This window comes from Montipora capricornis, unplaced genomic scaffold, assembly GCF_036669925.1.
Source record: "Montipora capricornis isolate CH-2021 unplaced genomic scaffold, ASM3666992v2 scaffold_431, whole genome shotgun sequence".
Lineage (NCBI taxonomy): Eukaryota > Metazoa > Cnidaria > Anthozoa > Scleractinia > Acroporidae > Montipora > Montipora capricornis.
Window position 1 is genome coordinate 41534 of NW_027180164.1, and position 16821 is coordinate 58354.

General features: G+C 49.6%; 4 non-coding genes and 1 pseudogene across 4 annotated transcripts; 2 read left to right on the forward strand and 3 right to left on the reverse strand.

The window, feature by feature from the left end:
- The first annotated feature begins 1828 nt into the window (after positions 1-1828).
- LOC138035806 (5S ribosomal RNA) lies at positions 1829-1947 on the forward strand. Its single transcript, XR_011129783.1, has one exon. It is a non-coding gene; the product is annotated as a 5S ribosomal RNA (ribosomal RNA).
- A 1040-nt stretch (positions 1948-2987) lies between these two features.
- LOC138035705 (U1 spliceosomal RNA) lies at positions 2988-3151 on the reverse strand. Its single transcript, XR_011129701.1, has one exon. It is a non-coding gene; the product is annotated as a U1 spliceosomal RNA (small nuclear RNA).
- A 1636-nt stretch (positions 3152-4787) lies between these two features.
- On the reverse strand, positions 4788-4969 carry LOC138035748 (U2 spliceosomal RNA; annotated as a pseudogene).
- A 5581-nt stretch (positions 4970-10550) lies between these two features.
- LOC138035697 (5S ribosomal RNA) lies at positions 10551-10669 on the forward strand. Its single transcript, XR_011129693.1, has one exon. It is a non-coding gene; the product is annotated as a 5S ribosomal RNA (ribosomal RNA).
- A 1040-nt stretch (positions 10670-11709) lies between these two features.
- On the reverse strand, positions 11710-11873 carry LOC138035706 (U1 spliceosomal RNA). The gene has a single exon (XR_011129702.1). It is a non-coding gene; the product is annotated as a U1 spliceosomal RNA (small nuclear RNA).
- Positions 11874-16821: the final 4948 nt, after the last annotated feature.

Below are 16821 nucleotides of genomic sequence, written 5' to 3' on the forward strand. Positions count from 1 at the left end.
CTAACGACGCCTGCCTACTGTCTGCCATTTACCCCGTTCGTCATCACTAAGCGACAGCCGGTCCTCACGCCCAGGGGTCTTGGAGCGCTCGCGATCACCCCCGCAGGAGCGGTCCCGCTCACGCCGCCGCTCCCGGGGCTGGACCTGGGCAGAAACACCCGAGGCACAGCCGCCAGGAGAGCAACGCTCACGGGCGCCCCCACAGGAATCACGCTCACACTCCCGAACCCCCGAACGATCATGGGACCGGGTACCTTCATCCAAATGATCTCCATCCTTCTCAGCCTTCTCATCTTCCTTATCTTCATCCATCTCATCCTCTTCACTGTCCTCATCCTCGTTCTCCTCGACCTCCTCCTTGTTCTTCTCAATCTCCTTCTTCCGATTTTCATCACTCTTCTTTACATCCACGGGCACAGGGGCATCAGCAGGCGGTGGGCGGGACACAACTTTGGCAACATCGGCGTAAGTAGACGGACGAGAATTACTACGAACAGACGAAATATTACCACCAAACACAACAAAAGGACAATCCCGAAAACGATGATCAGACTTTAAACACACGCTACACATAACAGGGGACGGACACGAAGCAGCACGATGACCAGGCAGCTCACAATTAAGGCAACGAAAAGAATCACACTTGCCAGCAAGGTGATCATGGGATCCACAGCGACGGCACGTTTTGGGTTGACCCGGGTACCAGACCCGGATAAATTCGCCCGCAATGTGAACACACGATGGAATGTCCTTGTTGAGACGCATTTTTGCCGTGCGGATTCCATTGAAAACATTATCTGATACTCGATCACGACGGAAAGAAAAAACCTTCCCATAAGTTGACAAGCGGCCGATCAGCACAGTGTCTGGCATTTCAAAGGGAGCTTCATAAATTTTAACCAGTCTCACACGATTTTCACAGTCCCCAAGGAGAACCTGACATCCACAAATGATGATTTCATCTTTGCCTAACGCGATATTCTTTGCGCGATGATCATTAAAAGTGATAATCCAAGTTCGATTAGACCGACGGAACTGGATAGACGAGATGAAGTCAATGTCGATTCCAGACGCGTCAAATCCTTCGAGAATCTCCTGGCTGGTGGAAACTGCCTCGCAGGAAAAGTATACTGACAAATCCTTGTTGAGGCGCATGGTATTCCCGATGTTAGACCACCGCTCAGCAGGAACCGGATCGAATTGCGCACCAGAACTCATCAGGTCGGCCAGCACATGTGGTAGCGGTATATCAAGACTCTTTGAAAACAACTCAGGTGATACGGCAGCAGGATCGTCAGGAATGGAGTCAGCCCAAGTGGGAGAGGCCACATTAACAGGAGTCTCTGGAACTACAGAAATAACAGAAATCAAATCATCATTTAACAACTCAGTGTCACCACTCATATTACTTAAACGGTCGCTCATCTTCTTCTTCTTCTCCGTCCCACAAGTAGGGGAGATGAAGATACAGCTTCTGATAAAATGGCGCAATTAGCACTTGTCTTAGCCAAAAGGCCGAGAAGCGATGCCATAACATGCTCGCAGCAGACGGAGTGCTGCTAGTCTCCTGGTCGCGAGATATGGTGGTCTGATTGTAATCCGTCCCAAGTAGGGAATCTACAAAGCCAACCTGAAAACGAGGCCGGCGCACACAACGATTGTCTACTTGTACAGTGGATGGACGGACGGACGGACGGCAGGCAGCCACAGCCACCAGGACTGCATGGCATTTGCGTTGACGGCAAGAGGACAAATCCACATGGTGTTTCCTCCGACCTCTTTTTCACTTTCCCCTTATAAAAGAGTAAATTTTCACGGCAAATTACTTGTCTACGACCATACCACAGGGAAAACACCGGTTCTCGTCCGATCACCGAAGTTAAGCCCTGTCGGGCGGGGTTAGTACTTGGATGGGAGACCGCCTGGGAATACCCCGTGTTGTAGGCTTCCCTCTTTCGTTCTATCCAGTTCATCATCTCAAAGAATCTCAGTTCCCCCACCAAAGAAAGTTCCAATACAGCTTTTTTTAAAACACAACATGTCAAGCAAATGTCAAAAATGAGAAATGCAACAAAAACAAAATAGTTCACACGGGAAAGGCGAACTTATATTCCCGAGGGAGCGCGTGCGCGCGAGATCTTATCAAACAAGGTTTATGACATCAAAGCTATCTTTTTGTCTGAGCAAAGAACAGGACACGGCAAGTGTGAAATTGACGCACTGTTATGCATTGGATGAAAAGACAAACTAGTTAGTGGGGAACATGTGCATACAACGACGGCTAGAAAATTATAAAATTGATCTAGCGAAAACGTGACTTGGTGGAGTTGACATTTTCACTGTTCTCTGCTCAACACGGACAGTATTCATGACACATTTGTTCAAAGGGTGAACAACATTATTCAGAAAATAAGTCACTATCCTTCCTGAGTATAATACATTTACTTTCGCGATAACAATTCAATTAATTCATAACACAGAGAAACGACAACGTGCGTGTTGGCCACAGAAATGTAACGCCAACTGCCCTGGCCACTTCTCATGTTACTCAATGCACGCCGGATCGCCAGAAGGCAACATAGTACAAGGGAGGCATAAGAAATCTATCACGCTTACAGATAGGCGATCGAACATTGCAAACATACATCTACTTACGTTTTGCAAACGATGCAAGAGGATAAGTGCTCCATCTGCCCTTCGGTACTTTCTTGTTTCACTCGTCGATCGATCTATCCTCGATGATTTCTCTGCAGCAACGAAGAATGCAAGAAATGAAGTGAGGTTCCGCTCCGCACTGCACCCACCAAATAACTCAAACATTCAACGACATTTCAATTCACGGCAAACTCACCTTGTCCTTGGTTACTCCGTTCCGTTCAGTCCCGTCCCGTCAGTAAACGACAGGGCATCTTTCCATGCTTGCCTGACTGACTGAAATCACACCAACAAACCATCGCATTAGTGCCATTCCTTTCCCGAGGTGGGTGCGGGGACTAGCGCGAACGCAGGTCCCCACTACCAGAAATTATACGCTCGAGTTACCCACATTTGGGGTAATCGCAAGGGTCAACCCAATCGAAGTGCAATGAAAGAGCCTCACCTTGAGAGGACTGCCTCCCTGATCACAGTGCCTCCCGCGTCAGGTAAGTTTTTTGTTTTTTGGCGGTAGCATGGGCGAGAGTGCAATGCCCATGCGCCATAAAAGACAGCCACGGACAAAGTGAAATGTCCGTGCCACCAAAACGGGGGAGCACCAGCTCGCCAAACTCGCTGGGGAATCGAACCCCACCCCTCTGTAAAATTCTTAACAGACATACACAGGAACACGAGACAGACTAACGAAAAATACCGGCAACGACATGATCAACTTCATCACTGGACACAGACAACTTGTGAGACTTGGCTAGACTTTTGACGAGTTTAAGGACAGTAGACTGATCAGATCCTGGTTTCATTCTTGACAAGGTGAGACGGGTTAACCTTTTAACATCGGACAGGGTCGAAAGTAGAGACGATACTGAATGGGCTGGAGACTCAGGAACTTCATCAGGAACTGGCGGGACGGACATGACGATCTCTCCTTCTTCGACATCAGCAGACACTTCAACATTGGTAGACACTGACGAGACAGACGAGACAGGGCTGCTAACAGAAAAAGACGAAATGGTTGCAGAGGAATCAGACGAGACGGATGGCACAAGGACAGGGAACGAAACAGGAGAACTGGCAGGAACACTGACAGGAACACTGACGGGAGCAGGAGACGAGACTGGGGCACTGACTGAGACGGTGGAAACAGGAACAAATTCAATTTGAGTGACCGGCGGAGCAGGAACAGTAGGGACAGGAACGGACGAAGGAACTGGAAGACTGGGACGAGGCGGGCCCCAGGCCTGCTTACAATCCCGGGCCCTGTGACCTGGCTGTTTACAGCGCAGGCACCGACCCGAAAAAGGGCAGGCCCGAGGCAGATGACCACCTTCATGACAAATAGGACAGACAACAGGTTGACCTGCATACCACACACGAACGGGAAAATCAGAAACACTCAGCGTAGACGGGATGGACTGGACAGACTCCTTGAAAGACATAAGAACAAGACGAGTACCATTTGCCACGGACGGGAAATCACGAAAGTAACACGGACGAATAGAGTGGACAACGCCAAAGGACTGGAACACATCTTGTACATTGACATCAGGGACTTCGAAAGGTAAGTCACGCACATAAACAGAACGGATGACAGCGTCGGGAACAGTAACAGGAACGGATACACCGCCGAGCAGAAACGAGGACTCCCGAAGGAGCTCGTTCCTGTATTCGGCACACTTGAGCGTAACACGCACACGGCCACTCCTCAGAAACTGAACGGCTGACACTTTATCTGACTGGAGGGCTTGCAACAACTGTGGGAGCATCTGGGTGGAACTGGTGATACGGTACACATTTGGCGGGAAGTGGAACACCACACTCATCGGCAACTCCATACCACTGACAGGAACGGCAGGAACAGCTGGAACGACTGCCAAGCCCAAAAAGAGCTTTTAAACGGCAGAGACACTTACCGACGTTAACAACTCAATGAAAAGCGTCAGGTAAGTATGAACTTTTTCAGCCTTCCCATGGACCGCAAAACGCAACTGCTCTGCACATAGCTTGTGGTGGCTTCTTGTCGTCCCAGAACCGGTAAGGCAGGCCGGTGACTCCCTCCTTCCTAGGGAAGAGAAGAGAAGGTGGAAGCTGGTCAGTCAGTTGTTTTACTTTCAATTGTTTATTTCTTCCCCGGAGGGAAGTGGGCCACACTCGGAGGTAGTGCTATACCGAGGCAACCCGTGGCCGGGACGAGGCAAGCCTCTTTTCCACGGCCCAGTTCCAAAAATCAGTTTAATATATGAGCTGCTCGATGAGCAGCGTATCAGATATTAAGCTGATAAGAACAGATTTTTTTTTTCTTTTGATAAAAGTTTATTTACAAGGGCCAAAGGGCCCAGGTAAAAAGATCAAATCCCCCAAACATCAGTGATGGACCTAAGAGGAACGAAAAAAATTACGGTGATGGACCTAGGAGGAACCCAAAAATGTTACAGTAATATAAAAGAAAGAAAGTTCATATTGAGCAAAACTCAAAGTCCAAGGCTAACTAACTAACTGACCTAACTAACCTGTTCTACCAAAAAACGCAAAGTCCAAAGTCCAAAGTTCATTAAGGCAAGAGCCATACTAAATACTAGCTACGGAAACGATAAAAACTAAAGATGAAAAGTAATTTTATTGTCCTGAGAGATAGAACAAACAACACTTGAAAAAGACCAAAATGATTTCACCCTATCCAAAGATTCACCCTGTACGCGTGATCTAACATCCTTAACAACGTTGTTGATAATTGAACGGAAGCCTAGGGTTCTATTACGAAAAGTCGCAAGATTGCGCGCATGCCAAACGGAAAAAAGGACGGTCGCAGCTAAATAATAAAAAACTGAAGGGCCAGGAGAAGACGAACAGACAGAAAAAGGAAACAAGACAGATGACAAAGACAAAACAAAAGGAAAACCGAGAAGACGAGAAAATGAAGCCGTAAAGTAGTTCCAAACCCGCACAGTCCTACGACAATCAATAAAACAATGTTTAGCAGTTTCAGGTCGCGAGCAAACAGCGCAAAGGTCCGCGTCGATATAACCCCAGGCCCTGAGATTATATCGAACGCGGACCGCATCATGTAGAAGAAGCCAGATCAAATCAGATTTCCTATTCTCAATAAACTTCAAACGGGACTTTCACCACACCGAGGCCCACCGATTAATGGGGCGGCCGACAACGGCGCCCCAGTAGCCAGCACACCTCGGTGCAGAATCGGGAAAAGCATAGAGCAGAGAGTAAATGTTTTTAGAGGACAAATCATCAGGCAGGGCACCATTTCGATCAAACAAAGATTGAAAAACCGAGAGACAGAGACGATAGAAAAAGGAGGGCTCGGGAGAAACAGGAACAGAATTCGAAGAGAAGGAGAAACGAGGATCAAGCTTAGCGAGGCTGCGTCCAAGAAAATAGCGAGCCAGAAAGTGCCATTTTTCAGAGCCGAAGCTATCACGTAGAGAAGAAAAACAAGAAAGGCGCAAGCTCACACATTTTGTACGGAAGTCGACAACGTTGAGGCCCCCCATCTTTAATGGGGCACAACAACGCTGCCGGCTTACATTCTCCATCCTCCCCTTCCATATAAAAAGCCAAATCAAGCGGTGAAAACGATCACAAACCCATCGGGGGGGATGGAGAATCTTAGCAACATGCCAAAAACGGCTAGCACCAAGGACATTGACAATCATGGCGCGACCGATAAATGAAAGCTCTCTTTGTTTCCACAGGTTCAAGACAGTCTCAAGTTTATCGAGTTTGGATTTCCAATTATCAGATTCCACCGAAAGCAAACCGTTAGCAAAATAGACACCCAAGATCTTCATCTTGGGGACCCACTTCAAACCAAAGGGGGAACCCCCCTGTGACCGCCAACGGCCAAGCCACATGGCCTCAGTTTTGGAGGTATTAAGTTTAGCGCCAGAACCTGATTCAAATCTACGAACAACTTCCAAAAGTCGACAAAGAGAGCTTTCAGTCTTTAAAAATATTGTAGCATCATCGGCATATTGCGAAATTTTAAATTGAAGTCCGGAAGCGCCCGGAAGCCGGAAACCAATAATCTGTTCGCACCGCCTAATTTGGGTTGAGAGGACTTCAGATACGAGTACATAAAGGAGAGGAGACAGGGGACAACCCTGCCTCACTCCCCTTTCCAGAAACACCGGGGTCGAAAGATTACCGTTGACAATTATGCGAGAAAAAACATTGTTGTAGAAAAGACTGACCCATTTACAGAAAGAAGGACCAAAACCAAATTTTAGAAGAGTACACATAAGGAAAGAATGATCAACGCGGTCAAAAGCCTTCTCCTGGTCAAGAGTCACTAGAATTCCAGACTCATTAGTTTTGTCAATCATATCCAGGGTGTCTCGGATAAGTTGTAAATTGGAAAAAATCGATCTTCCGACAACACCGCACGTCTGATCCCGATGAACGATGGATTCCATCACGGGTTTCAGACGCTCGGTGATGGCCTTAGAAGCAATTTTATAATCTGTATTGAGCAGCGAAATAGGACGCCAATTCTTAGCTAAGCGTTTGTCGTCTCTCTTAAAAACCAGGCGCAAGAGACCGCCACGTTGACTATCAGTGAGAGAACCCCGGCGATAGCATTCATTTAAAACAACAGTGAGAACATCGCCGAGGTCCTCCCAAAAAGCGATGAAGAACTCAGTGGGAAGGCCGTCTGATCCAGGCGACCTCCCAGTCTGAAGACTATTAAGGGCCGAGAAAAGTTCCTCACTAGAAAACTCGCCTTCACAACTATCACATTCGGAAGCGGTTAAGGAAAACTCTAGATCATCAATTAAACTGGCCTGGACTCCCAGGTCGAGAGCATCCTTAGCAAAAAGGTTCTTATAAAAATCAACTAGGATCAATTCAATGTCAGCGGCAGCTGTCTTCTCCAAACCATTAGCATCGAGAAGGCAATCGAAGGAATTTTTCTCGGCTCTTTTCTTCTCAAGACGGAAAAAATAACGTGTTGGCCTCTCTCCCTCCTCCACCCACTTGGCGCGTGATCGGACTTTGGCGCCCTCCATTTCACACGAAATGAGGGAATAGAGAGCGCTCTCAAAATCGCGAATCCTAATTGAAGCCGAGTTATCACCGAAAGCCAGATCAGATTTAGCACGGATCAAACACTTAGTTAATCGATTACGTTCACGGTTTACGCGGGCGCGCTTACGAGAACTAAAGGTAATGCAGAAATTACGGATATTCAATTTCAAATCGTCCCACCACGCGCCAAGGGAAGTAAAATTAGCACGACGCTGTTTCTGAGCATTAATTAGAGTAGACATTTCAAACTTAAAGTCATCATCAGAAAGCAAACTGGAGTTAAACTTCCAAACACCGTTTCGGGGACACGCAAAGCCATCCAAAGTCAAATTCAGGGAAACGAAATCATGATCTGAAAAAGCACACGGCAAAGTACAGCAGTTCTGAGCGAATGAAAGGAGAGCGCGGGAAATGAGAAAACGGTCTATACGCGAAGCCTGAGTATAACTGGCATTGGCCCAGGTGAAAGAAACTCCACGAGGGTTTTGCCTACGCCAAACATCAACAAGAGAACAATCAGTGGCAAAGGACTGAAGCATAGTCTTATCCGGGAGAGATAGGTTAGAAGACGATAAACGGTCAAGCGCGCTATCAATGCAGTTAAAATCGCCGGCGACAATACGAATAGGGGAGAGGAAAAAGGTATGCAAATTTTGAAAAAAAGCTTTCCGATCCGAAACGGTGTTTGGAGCATACACATTAACAATATTGATTTGATGGGAGCCCGTTAGTATCAATGCGCTGATGACGCGGCCGTCAGAATCAAAAGTAAAACGAGTGACAGAACCTTGAAAGGAGGGGGAGACAAGCAGGCCAACACCGGCCGACCTGGCGCCCCCAAACGACCAATAGCACTTTCCAGCCCAATTTCGTGAGAATTCATTTGCCTGCTCCAGACGACACACATGTGTCTCCTGGAGCAGGATCAGATCAAAAGACAACAATGAGATTTCACGAATAAAGAGATCACGTTTTGCGGGAGTGCCGAGTCCGCGCGCGTTAAGTGTCAGTAATTTGAGCATTGATACTAACGACGCCTGCCTACTGTCTGCCATTTACCCCGTTCGTCATCACTAAGCGACAGCCGGTCCTCACGCCCAGGGGTCTTGGAGCGCTCGCGATCACCCCCGCAGGAGCGGTCCCGCTCACGCCGCCGCTCCCGGGGCTGGACCTGGGCAGAAACACCCGAGGCACAGCCGCCAGGAGAGCAACGCTCACGGGCGCCCCCACAGGAATCACGCTCACACTCCCGAACCCCCGAACGATCATGGGACCGGGTACCTTCATCCAAATGATCTCCATCCTTCTCAGCCTTCTCATCTTCCTTATCTTCATCCATCTCATCCTCTTCACTGTCCTCATCCTCGTTCTCCTCGACCTCCTCCTTGTTCTTCTCAATCTCCTTCTTCCGATTTTCATCACTCTTCTTTACATCCACGGGCACAGGGGCATCAGCAGGCGGTGGGCGGGACACAACTTTGGCAACATCGGCGTAAGTAGACGGACGAGAATTACTACGAACAGACGAAATATTACCACCAAACACAACAAAAGGACAATCCCGAAAACGATGATCAGACTTTAAACACACGCTACACATAACAGGGGACGGACACGAAGCAGCACGATGACCAGGCAGCTCACAATTAAGGCAACGAAAAGAATCACACTTGCCAGCAAGGTGATCATGGGATCCACAGCGACGGCACGTTTTGGGTTGACCCGGGTACCAGACCCGGATAAATTCGCCCGCAATGTGAACACACGATGGAATGTCCTTGTTGAGACGCATTTTTGCCGTGCGGATTCCATTGAAAACATTATCTGATACTCGATCACGACGGAAAGAAAAAACCTTCCCATAAGTTGACAAGCGGCCGATCAGCACAGTGTCTGGCATTTCAAAGGGAGCTTCATAAATTTTAACCAGTCTCACACGATTTTCACAGTCCCCAAGGAGAACCTGACATCCACAAATGATGATTTCATCTTTGCCTAACGCGATATTCTTTGCGCGATGATCATTAAAAGTGATAATCCAAGTTCGATTAGACCGACGGAACTGGATAGACGAGATGAAGTCAATGTCGATTCCAGACGCGTCAAATCCTTCGAGAATCTCCTGGCTGGTGGAAACTGCCTCGCAGGAAAAGTATACTGACAAATCCTTGTTGAGGCGCATGGTATTCCCGATGTTAGACCACCGCTCAGCAGGAACCGGATCGAATTGCGCACCAGAACTCATCAGGTCGGCCAGCACATGTGGTAGCGGTATATCAAGACTCTTTGAAAACAACTCAGGTGATACGGCAGCAGGATCGTCAGGAATGGAGTCAGCCCAAGTGGGAGAGGCCACATTAACAGGAGTCTCTGGAACTACAGAAATAACAGAAATCAAATCATCATTTAACAACTCAGTGTCACCACTCATATTACTTAAACGGTCGCTCATCTTCTTCTTCTTCTCCGTCCCACAAGTAGGGGAGATGAAGATACAGCTTCTGATAAAATGGCGCAATTAGCACTTGTCTTAGCCAAAAGGCCGAGAAGCGATGCCATAACATGCTCGCAGCAGACGGAGTGCTGCTAGTCTCCTGGTCGCGAGATATGGTGGTCTGATTGTAATCCGTCCCAAGTAGGGAATCTACAAAGCCAACCTGAAAACGAGGCCGGCGCACACAACGATTGTCTACTTGTACAGTGGATGGACGGACGGACGGACGGCAGGCAGCCACAGCCACCAGGACTGCATGGCATTTGCGTTGACGGCAAGAGGACAAATCCACATGGTGTTTCCTCCGACCTCTTTTTCACTTTCCCCTTATAAAAGAGTAAATTTTCACGGCAAATTACTTGTCTACGACCATACCACAGGGAAAACACCGGTTCTCGTCCGATCACCGAAGTTAAGCCCTGTCGGGCGGGGTTAGTACTTGGATGGGAGACCGCCTGGGAATACCCCGTGTTGTAGGCTTCCCTTTTTCGTTCTATCCAGTTCATCATCTCAAAGAATCTCAGTTCCCCCACCAAAGAAAGTTCCAATACAGCTTTTTTTAAAACACAACATGTCAAGCAAATGTCAAAAATGAGAAATGCAACAAAAACAAAATAGTTCACACGGGAAAGGCGAACTTATATTCCCGAGGGAGCGCGTGCGCGCGAGATCTTATCAAACAAGGTTTATGACATCAAAGCTATCTTTTTGTCTGAGCAAAGAACAGGACACGGCAAGTGTGAAATTGACGCACTGTTATGCATTGGATGAAAAGACAAACTAGTTAGTGGGGAACATGTGCATACAACGACGGCTAGAAAATTATAAAATTGATCTAGCGAAAACGTGACTTGGTGGAGTTGACATTTTCACTGTTCTCTGCTCAACACGGACAGTATTCACGCCCCATTTGTTCAAAGGGTGAACAACATTATTCAGAAAATAAGTCACTATCCTTCCTGAGTATAATACATTTACTTTCGCGATAACAATTCAATTAATTCATAACACAGAGAAACGACAACGTGCGTGTTGGCCACAGAAATGTAACGCCAACTGCCCTGGCCACTTCTCATGTTACTCAATGCACGCCGGATCGCCAGAAGGCAACATAGTACAAGGGAGGCATAAGAAATCTATCACGCTTACAGATAGGCGATCGAACATTGCAAACATACATCTACTTACGTTTTGCAAACGATGCAAGAGGATAAGTGCTCCATCTGCCCTTCGGTACTTTCTTGTTTCACTCGTCGATCGATCTATCCTCGATGATTTCTCTGCAGCAACGAAGAATGCAAGAAATGAAGTGAGGTTCCGCTCCGCACTGCACCCACCAAATAACTCAAACATTCAACGACATTTCAATTCACGGCAAACTCACCTTGTCCTTGGTTACTCCGTTCCGTTCAGTCCCGTCCCGTCAGTAAACGACAGGGCATCTTTCCATGCTTGCCTGACTGACTGAAATCACACCAACAAACCATCGCATTAGTGCCATTCCTTTCCCGAGGTGGGTGCGGGGACTAGCGCGAACGCAGGTCCCCACTACCAGAAATTATACGCTCGAGTTACCCACATTTGGGGTAATCGCAAGGGTCAACCCAATCGAAGTGCAATGAAAGAGCCTCACCTTGAGAGGACTGCCTCCCTGATCACAGTGCCTCCCGCGTCAGGTAAGTTTTTTTGTTTTTTGGCGGTTCCACGGGCCGGAGTGCAATGCCCAAGGACCATATACACATAATGAAGACGAACACGCAAACTCAAAACACAGGATAAAAACCGCCAAGAGTGAGGGAGCACCCCCTGGACGGGGCCGGCACGCCAACTTTGCCGGGGAGTCGAACCCCGCCTCACGCCATAAAAACGAGAATAATATTACTAAAGAAGACTAAAAATGGGAAGAAAAACGGAGGGAAAAAATACAAAATCGGGTTTAAAAGGGAACTATATACATTACTGCAGGGAAAAAACAAAATTTGCGCCCTGAAAGGAACCGAACACCCCCCCTGCTGCCCACTGCCGGAGGAAGAGCGACCGGCGGCGGGACGAGTTAAAGCGCTTAGCAAGGAGAGGCAAGTAAAAAGACAGGCGGGCCTTAAGCAGTGCCAAGAGCCGGACAGCACTAGGTGGGCATGAGCGGAAGCGAAAATCATTGCGCTGAACCCACACTAGATAGCAAGCCGCATTAACAAGATAGGCAAAGACCCTTGGGACAACACGGAGTTCGTCACGTGAGAAACCCAGGAGGACATGACGAAGCTCCAAGGATGGGCCAGTCGGACTGACACGAGAGAGGAGGGTCTGAACCCAGGCGAGCCCGCTCTGGGCCAGAGGACATGAAAAAAACAAATGTTCCGAGGTCTCAATAGGGAACCCACAAAAGCAGGAAGTCTGCAGCTGATAGCCGAAAGAGGCGAGCCTTTCGGCTGTGTATAAGACTCCATGGGCCAGCTTCCAATTGAGATCGATAACCTGGCGGTCAAGCGGCAAGAAAAACAAGGAGGACCAGGTACTCGACCACTCCCATGGGCCAAGGACAGGCACAAACTTGTCGATGCAGTGAGGACGGGCAGGATTAAGCTGAAGGAGTAACTTATAACAGGCCTTTGCAGGGGTGGACGAGATGGGGAAAGGGCCACCCGCCGCAGCAGAGCCGACGACGGGCACACCACCCAAGACGGAGCCACCGAGGGCGACCCAGGCCCGAAAGCAAAGGTGAAAGAATACAGGGAGCGCAGCAAGATTAAAAGAGGACGGCCGAGTGAGGACAGCTATGGGAGATACCCCGAATCGGTCGAAGCACCAGTAAGTAAGCAACGAAACCCAGGCTCCAGGGCAGACGAGGAAGCGGCGAAACCACTGAACAAGGAGGGAGTGGAGCTTGAAGTCCACCGAGACGACAGAGAAACCGCCTTGGTCCCTGGCATGGTAGAGTACCTTTCGGGCCACCAGGTCACGTTTTCCAGACCAGAAAAAGTCGAAGATCTTAGAGGTGAGCTCGGCACGGATAGTGTCAGGCATGGGAACGAGGGAACCGACGTACCAAATACGGGACAAGGCCAGGGAATTAAGAACCACAGCCTTACCCGAATAGGAGAGGGCACGAGACCGCCAGGAATTGGTGCAGCGGCAAAAGGCGTCCAGACGAGGGCGCCAATTGGCGGAGCCCATGTCACCATAACCAATGTGGATACCGAGGATCTTTAGCGCTTCGGACGACCAACGGATACCTACGGGGGCATCGAACCGATAGCGCCAAGGTCCAAGCCACAAGCCCTCGCATTTACCCAGGTTGAGCCTAGAGCCAGTGCCAGCCTCGAAGCGAGCATACACACGGAAAACTTCCTTGATGGCGAGGTCAGAAAAGGCGAGAACAGTGGTGTCGTCAGCATATAAAGAAACGACAGGCAGAGGGCAAGAAACACCGGGAAGCTGAAGGGGCGAAATGACCGGGTTGGCCCGGAGAGCAGCTGCTAAGACCTCTATAGAGATAACATAGAGGAGGGGAGACAAAGGGCAGCCCTGTCTGACCCCACGAGAAGGGTAGAAAGCACAGGATGTATATCCATTTATTGAAATGGCACTTGAGACACCCGAGTAAAGCAGGCGGACCCAAGAAACAAAGGAGGGGCCGAAGCCCATGTGGGTGAGAACTCGAAAGAGAAACTCCCAATCCACGCGATCGAAGGCTTTCTCCTGGTCCAAGGAAAGCATGGCACCAGGGATAGCGGCGTCAAGGGTGTACTGGAAGACACCGTTTAGTAGGACAACGTTCTCCCCGATAAAGCGACCCGGATGCCGCAAGACTGGTCACGATGGATGACTAAATGCAGGACACCCAGGAGGCGGCCTGCAAGAACACGGGCAAGGATTTTATAATCAGTATTGAGAAGGGAGATGGGACGCCAGTTCTTATGGTCAAGACGATCCCCCTTCTTGAAAATCAAAGAAATCAGGGCACGACGCTGGGAAGGAGGAAGCCTACCAGAAGTAAAGGAGTCATTCCAAACCTCCACGAGGTCCTCGCCTAGAATGTGCCAGAAGGCGGAGAAAAACTCTGCGGGGAGACCGTCGGAGCCGGGAGATTTACTGGTGGCAGCACCTTCGAGGGCCTTGCGAGCCTCGTCGGGAGAAATGGGGCCTTCACAAGAGGGCTGAGCAGAGGAGGGAAGGCGAGCGGATAGATGGGAGAGAAGCTCATCCTGGATTTGAAGATCAACCTCCTCAGCAGCAAACAAATTAGAGAAAAAGGTGACCCAAGAATGGCAGATCCCATCGACGTCAGAAACAATGGACCCATCAGGACAGCGCATAGATGAGATCCATTGTTCGGCAGCATGTTTCTTCTCGAGTCTGAGGAAGTAACGAGAAGACATTTCGCCCTCTTCTGCCCATTGGACCCGAGCACGAACACGGGCCCCTTCAGCCTCTAAACGATCAAGGTCGGCAAGACGGGACAGGACGCTCTCATAAGTATCAACAAGCAAGACGGAACCACAGTCGATTTTAGCCTTGAGATGAGAAGCCAGGCGCGAAAAAAGAGCACGTGCTTGGCTCTCAGCAGCCTTCTTCTTGCTACAAAAGGTAATGGCGAGACGCTTGATGTGGTCCTTGCCCCTATCCCACCATAGTTGAAGGGAAGGAAAACCACTTTTCCGAAGTTTCCATGAAGCCCAAAAGGACTCAAAGAGGGACACAAAATCAGGGTCATTAAGAATAGAGGGATTGAGCTTCCAGCGTCCCGGGCCCCGCCACATGGGGACAGGGGGGGAAACCTTAAGCAACAGCGCAGAGTGATCGGAGTAAGGGCAAGGGATGAAATCGCAACCCCGGAGGCCATGGGTCCAGGAGAGAGGACAGCCAAAATGATCAATTCGAGATGCTAGTGTACCATCTCCTCTCATCCAGGAAAAGGCCGTGGCGTCCGGGTGAAGATACCGCCAAGTATCGAAGACGCAAGCTTCAGAAAATAAAGAACGAAGGGAGGCTGAGCTATCACGATAGGTAGAGTCAGCCGGGCATCCCCGTCTGTCTTTCGAGCGGTCGAAGACAGCGTTAAAGTCCCCACAAAGGATGGTGGGGATAGCAGGGTCAATAAAATCGATGCAGGACAGCAAGAAAGAGTCGCGTTCTGGATTCCTGTTGGGAGCATAGACGCAGACAACACGGAAAACAAAATCGCCATGCATGAATTCAGCCATAACAAACCTCCCGCCCAACTCAACCCAAGATCTGTTGAGGAAAAGGCGGGGACGGTAAAGGATGGCGAGGCCACAGGCATGAGCAGACCCAGGGGCCGACACAGCAAGAAAGCCATATGGCGAGAACCATGAGGAAGATTCAGCTGACGAAACAGCATGAGTCTCCTGGAGACAAACAATATCTAAACTAAGGTGGCTAAGCCACTGCAACAAAGACAGACGCTTATTTACATCCCTAATGCCACAGACGTTAAGGGAGAGGAATGACATTATGGGCGCCATCGTGAACGGGAAGGAGTATCCCGGGGAACGGGAGGCATATCATGGCAAGCGGCCTTGCGAGAAGACCGGGGCTTCAAGAAAGCCTGGGTTCGCTTCGTCAGGTTCTTCAAAGAACGGGAAGATAGGATTTTACCACCACTGTGAGCGGCCGGAAGGACACTCTGAGAGGCCGCATCCTCCTGAGAAGAGGGGAGGATCTGGGCGTCGTTCGTACTGCACTCAAGAGTGGAACCCTCTCGGCTGAGACTCACATCACCTACAGATGCGTCGCCGTCCAGAGAGCTGGCACCTGCCTCAAGGGCAAGGTCAGAATCACCATCGGAAAAAAACTCCATACTAATAACAGCTTCAGCAAAATCATCAACGGATTCAGAAATCACAACAGCATCAGGGGCAAAGCCCTCAGAAATAACTTCAACATTATTAACTACATTATTTACACTACTGTTTGCATCGTCAGGAGGCGCATTGGCGATGTCACTGACCTCGGCAGATGCTAGGGGAGAAACGACAGAAGGACTACCTTCACGAGTGGGGACACAAGAGGGGGCGTGTCCACTATCGGGAAGAGCGGTGATGACCAGGCCATCACCGACCGGAGCATCACCAGCTGCCGCTGCAGTGAGGGTTGCATCAGTTTGCCCCTCCAAAGCAGTATCACTAGAAGGGGGCAGAGCATCCCCACCACCGCCCGAAGTGGTGGGGGGAGCCACACTGTCAGCATTGGGAGCAACAACCTCGGAGGGCATAATGAGATCAGCAGCGAGAGAGTCAAGGCCAGCAGAACTAGGTTCATCCATAGTGCTGCTGGCGCTGTCTAAAACAGCGTCACAGACCTCTTCCACGGCACGGTCGATGGAATCAAGGGTGGGTGCACTAACTGAGGTAGAGGCTACACCCAGCGATTGGTCAATGACCTGCACCCCAGGAGGCACAGGGCCCCCGGAAGGTGCAGGAGTGATGGAGAGCCCAGAGGGTCCCGCCACACCAGGGCGGGCAGCAGGGAGGAGGGGTGGAAAGTCCCCGCCAGGGGCAGAAACAGTAGTCGCTGTCACCCGCCTCCAAGGACGGGAGCAAGATCGAGCGAAATGCCCCGATTCACCGCAACGCCGACACTTGTCCCGATTGGGGCAGTCGGCGGATTTG